Source organism: Rhinoraja longicauda, chromosome 4 (assembly GCF_053455715.1).
Source record: "Rhinoraja longicauda isolate Sanriku21f chromosome 4, sRhiLon1.1, whole genome shotgun sequence".
In the NCBI taxonomy this organism is placed as follows: Eukaryota; Metazoa; Chordata; class Chondrichthyes; order Rajiformes; family Arhynchobatidae; genus Rhinoraja; species Rhinoraja longicauda.
Genome location: NC_135956.1, coordinates 18,581,760 through 18,586,643, shown reverse-complemented (window position 1 = coordinate 18,586,643; position 4,884 = coordinate 18,581,760). Strand labels below are relative to the sequence as shown.

Sequence of the window (4,884 nt, the reverse complement as noted above, 5' to 3'; positions counted from 1 at the left end):
AACAACAATGTCTATCCCTTCTGAAAAAATAGTCTATGGTGTGGTAGAAATGATTCTTATACTAAATTACAATTCTCAAAACTCTCATGTACCTCCACAACCTACCGTCATTACAATAGCCCCACTCTCTCTCCCTCTCTGGGACAGAGTACACCCACATGCTAATATGTGTGAATTGAGTCAGACTCACATTCTCTACATGAATTTAAAAATTAGTGCTTCATACTCACACAGCGCTGAATCGTCATCCCTGTGAAGTTGTCTTTATTTATTGGATATTTTCTATTATAGATGTAATAAATTATCGATAATTTGCCCTGTAAAAATGTGAGAAAAAAAGTCGTCTAAAAAAAAAAAGACGAAGACACAAAATGATGGAGTAACTCAGCAGGTCAGGCAACATCATTGGAGAACATGGATGGTTGACATTTCGGATCAGAACTTTCTTCAGACTGTTCTCCGGGGATGCTGCCTGACCCGCAGAGTTACTCCGGCATTTTGTGTCTTTCCTTGGTAAACCAGCATCTGTAGTTCCTTGTTGAGTTTAGTTTAGAGATACAGGCCCTTCAGCCCACCGAGTCCATGCAGACCAGCGATCCCCATACACTAACACTGCCCCACACTACACTCGGGACAATTCACAATTTTACCGCCAACTAACCTACTGACCTGTGCGTCTTTGGAGTACGGGAGGAAACCGGAGCACCCGGAGGAAACCCACGCAACTCACGGGGAGAATGTACGTACAGACAACACCCGTAGTCAGGATGGAACCCGGGTCTCCAGCGCTGTAAGGCACCGATTCTTCAATAAATAAGTGACTCTCTACCACAAGACGACTTTGTCAACATTATGTTTTTGGCTTTTCCTCCATCCTGTAATGAGATTGCACTTCCTTGTTAACTGAAAAGAAACCAGATGTTAGTCTTGAGCTCACTTGTTGCTTAGTTACTTACGGAAAACTCTAATGATATATAAAACATACCCGTGTGCTCACCATAAAAATGAAGCTCTTTAATCAGATTATGCTGCTGCAGTTCATTTCCTGGAGATGAACAGGATCAATGTATTAAATTATAAGATGTACAGTATGATCTGCTAATAATCTTGGTTGGAGGATATGCAATATAAATAAGTCATGAGTCATCGGTGAATGTAACAGCATAGGGACATATTTGCCTTTGTGCATGAATTTTGATGCAAGAAAAGATGCGCACTCTGAGAAAGCCCACCGGGATAAGCGTTTTGTTAGTTTTGTATGGACAAATATGAAGATAGATTTATCCACCTACATCTGCTCTCTCGCTCTCTCGCTCACTCACTGCACCAGAACATTGCCCTTGTGCTGTTTCCTTTTCAGATAACAAGTGCAATCTCATTATAGGATGGAGGAAAAGAAAAGAAAATAATGATGACAAAGTCGTCCTTTGGGTTGATTATATACCCAGAGCCACCAGCTAGGATGCTGACACTGTGGATAATTGGGAGGACAAAGTCGTCCTGTGGGTTGATTATATACCCAGAACCACCAACTAGGATGCTGACACTGCAGATAATTGAGAGGGTGCCAGAGAAGCCAGCTCCGCACGTGGTTAGAGTGGTCTAGTTAGGGAGCACGGATAGCTCAGCTGCCTATAGCTAAGGATGAGGCCGCACCTGAACATTTACCATGAGTAACTTACATGGGGCAGCAGAAAGTGATGGGTTATTCAAATGCAATACGAGATGGAGGCACAAGGAACAGCAAATCCTGGAATCATGAGAAAAACAAAAAGTGCTGGAGTAACTCAGCGGGTCAGGCAACGTCGGTGGAGCGAATGGATAGGTGACGTTTTGGGTCTTTAGTCTAGTTTAGAGATACTGCGTGGAAACAGGCCCTTCGTCTCGCAGAGTCCACGCCGACCAGTGATCCCCGCACAATAACACTATCCTACACACACTAGGGACTATTTTACACATACCAAGCCAATTAACATACAAACCTGTACGTCTTTGGAGTGTGAGAGGAAACCGTAGATCTTGGAGAAAAACCCACGCAGTCATGGGGAGATCATACAAACTCCGTACAAACTCCGTACAGATAAGCACCCGTAGTCTGGATCGAACCCGGGTCCCTGGTGCTGTAAGGCAGCAACTCTACCGCTGTGCCACCTGTGAAAGCAGTAATACAGAGAGTTTAACCTTCATATTTTGAGATATATAAGTACAGACAGCACCCGTAGTTGGGATCGAACCTGGGTCTCTGGATCTAGGCAAGCGCTGTAAGCCTGCAACACGACTGCTACGCCACCGTGCCACCCTATCTTCCACACTTCTTCAGACTGATTATAGTAGGGAGGGAGAAAGAAGCTGGAAAAGAGGGGTGGGAGATGTATTGGAAGATATTCCATGTTGGGAGAACATGGAACATTAAGGCATATGGCACTAATTTGACACAATGTCTTATGCAGAAAGTGAAGCCCATTATTTCAAACCTGGAAATAGTCCTTCTAATATTCATTAACCAGTCAGTCCTGACTGCTACTTTAAATCACCATTACATCCTCACTCTGACCTTTCTGTGGTGGCTGAATGCCATGTCATAACAATGCCCAATGCAGACTTGAGCAACAGGACCTCGTCTTTCATTTAAGTATGTTAGTTACAGCTTTGTTAATCCCTCTTGGAAATATAAATGTTCCAATCAATTCCCTTTATGCTTATCTAAAGTCCACTTCCCCCCCCCCCCCCACATCCCTGGCTGGAATATTTTATTTCTTCGGAGTGTAGGAAGCTGAGCTTATTGAGATGTACGATATCATCAAGGGCATGGATAAAGTGAACGCTCACAGTCTTTTTCCCAAAGAAGAAGTTTCTAAAACTAGAGGGAGTAGGCTTAAGGTGAGAGGGGAGAAATGAAAGAGGGATCATAGGGGCAACTTTTTCACTCACAGGGTAGTCTGTATCTAGAATGAGCTGCCAGAAGAAGTTACAGAAGTGCATACCCTTGCAACTTTTAAAAGAAACATAGAAACATAGTCCTTCAGTCTGAAGAAGGGTCTCGACCCGAAACGTCACCCATTCCCTCTCTCCTAGATGCTGCCTGACCTGCTGAGTTACTCCAGCATTTTGTGATACCTGAGAAAGATAGAAAATAGGTTCAGGAATAGGCTATTCGGCTCCTTCGATATGATCACGGCTGATCATCCAAAATCAGTAACCCATTCCTGCTTTTTCCCCATAATCCCTTAATTCCGTTAGCATTCAGAGCTAAATCTAACTCTCTCATGAAAACATCCAGTGAATTGGCCTCCACTGCCTTCTCTGCCAGAGAATTCCACAGATTCACAACTCTCTGGGTGAAAAAGACATTTGGAAAGATATTTGAATAGAAAGGGTTTGGAGGGCTATGGGCCAAATGCAAGAAAATGGAATTAGCCCAGTGTGCCCAATTTGTTAAGCATGAACATGGTGGGCAGAAGCATCTGCTTCTGTGCTGCTCAGCTCTAAGACTCTATATCTCTATGAATCAATTAAGGAAACGGTTTCACCAATTCAAAAATAATCATATGCTTCCAGAGGAATTGTGACTAAAACTACACACAATACTTCAAATATGATCTTATTAAAGACCTGCGCAATAGCTTCCGATATATTTTCCTCTTCTTACCACTAAAGTAGATTTTCGCACATTATATTCCATCTGCATCCTTCGAGGTCACTTGCCTAATCATCCATATCCTTTTGCCAACTCCTTGTCTCTTTCTCAATGCTCAATTTCCCACTTAGTTTTAAACTTTAGCAGACTTGCTGCCCTTTTGCCATTTCATTTAAGTCATGCGTATCAATTGTGAAATGTTAAAGGCGCTAATCTGATCCGTGTACCCTTCCCACTAATCAATTAGTAATAACCAATAAAGGAATAAAGTCCTAGCCTGCTCAACCTCTCCCTATAGTACAGGCCTTCGAGTCCTGGCAAAATCTTCATGAATCTTAGAAAAATCAAAATTATCTCTTTTTCATTAAACCACACTAATTGTGTCTAATAGTATTATGAATTTCTAACCATCCGACAATCACTTCCCGGATAATGGGTTCCAGCTTTTTGCTGATGTTTGGTTCATGGTTACATATTTCCCCTCCTCCCTGTCCTTTCTTGAATAGTGGTGCTAGGTTTGCTACGGGTGCGGTCTGCACAGAGTTTGTATGTTCTCTCTGTGACTGTGTGTGTTTTCTCCGAGTACATGCGTTTTGTAAGGCAGCAACTCTACCACCGCACCATTGTGCCACCTGTGCGTTCTGTTTTATTTTGTTAGTGTCGTAGAGTCATACAGCATTGAAACAGACCCTTCGGCCCAACTTGCCCATGACGACCAAGATGCCTCACCTACAGTAGTCCCACCTCCACCGGTCGCTGCGAATCGGTGTGCCAAAGGGCCTGTTTCCACGCTGTACCTCGAAAGTAAAAGTAAACCGTGGAACCGCTAAAAATCTGAAATATAAACAAAAACTGTTAGAGATGATTCTGTGAGTTACTGGCATTGTCTGCTTTTATAATTAAAAACTTGTTCTTCTTCAACTTTGAAAACGACAGTTTTGATAACCTGAAAAACAACCAGAAAATGCCTTGTTTAACACAAATGATGAAAATAAACCACAAAAGGAAGATGTCACAAAGAATCTTTTTCACCTCAAAGTCTCCCATTGTCATTTGTTCACAGGCCCTTCCGATGAGCTGATTCTGACGGAATCCCCCAAATGTTCCAGCGCTCAGAGGGATATTAGGCAGAAATTGAAAATTCTCATTTAAAGAGGATGGAAGCTATTTAGATGACAGAGCATCTTTTTTTGATCTCCTGCATCTTTCTCTTCACTTTCTAAAGCTGTAGGAAATAACATTATTTT

General features: G+C 42.4%; 1 long non-coding RNA gene across 1 annotated transcript; it reads right to left on the bottom strand.

The window, feature by feature from the left end:
• Window positions 1-265: 265 nt before the first annotated feature.
• Window positions 266-4,453, bottom strand: LOC144593080 (uncharacterized). The gene is made up of 3 exons (XR_013547198.1): window positions 4,367-4,453; window positions 1,983-2,151; window positions 266-317 (listed from the first exon to the last, which is right to left on the bottom strand). It is a non-coding gene; the product is annotated as an uncharacterized LOC144593080 (long non-coding RNA).
• Window positions 4,454-4,884: the final 431 nt, after the last annotated feature.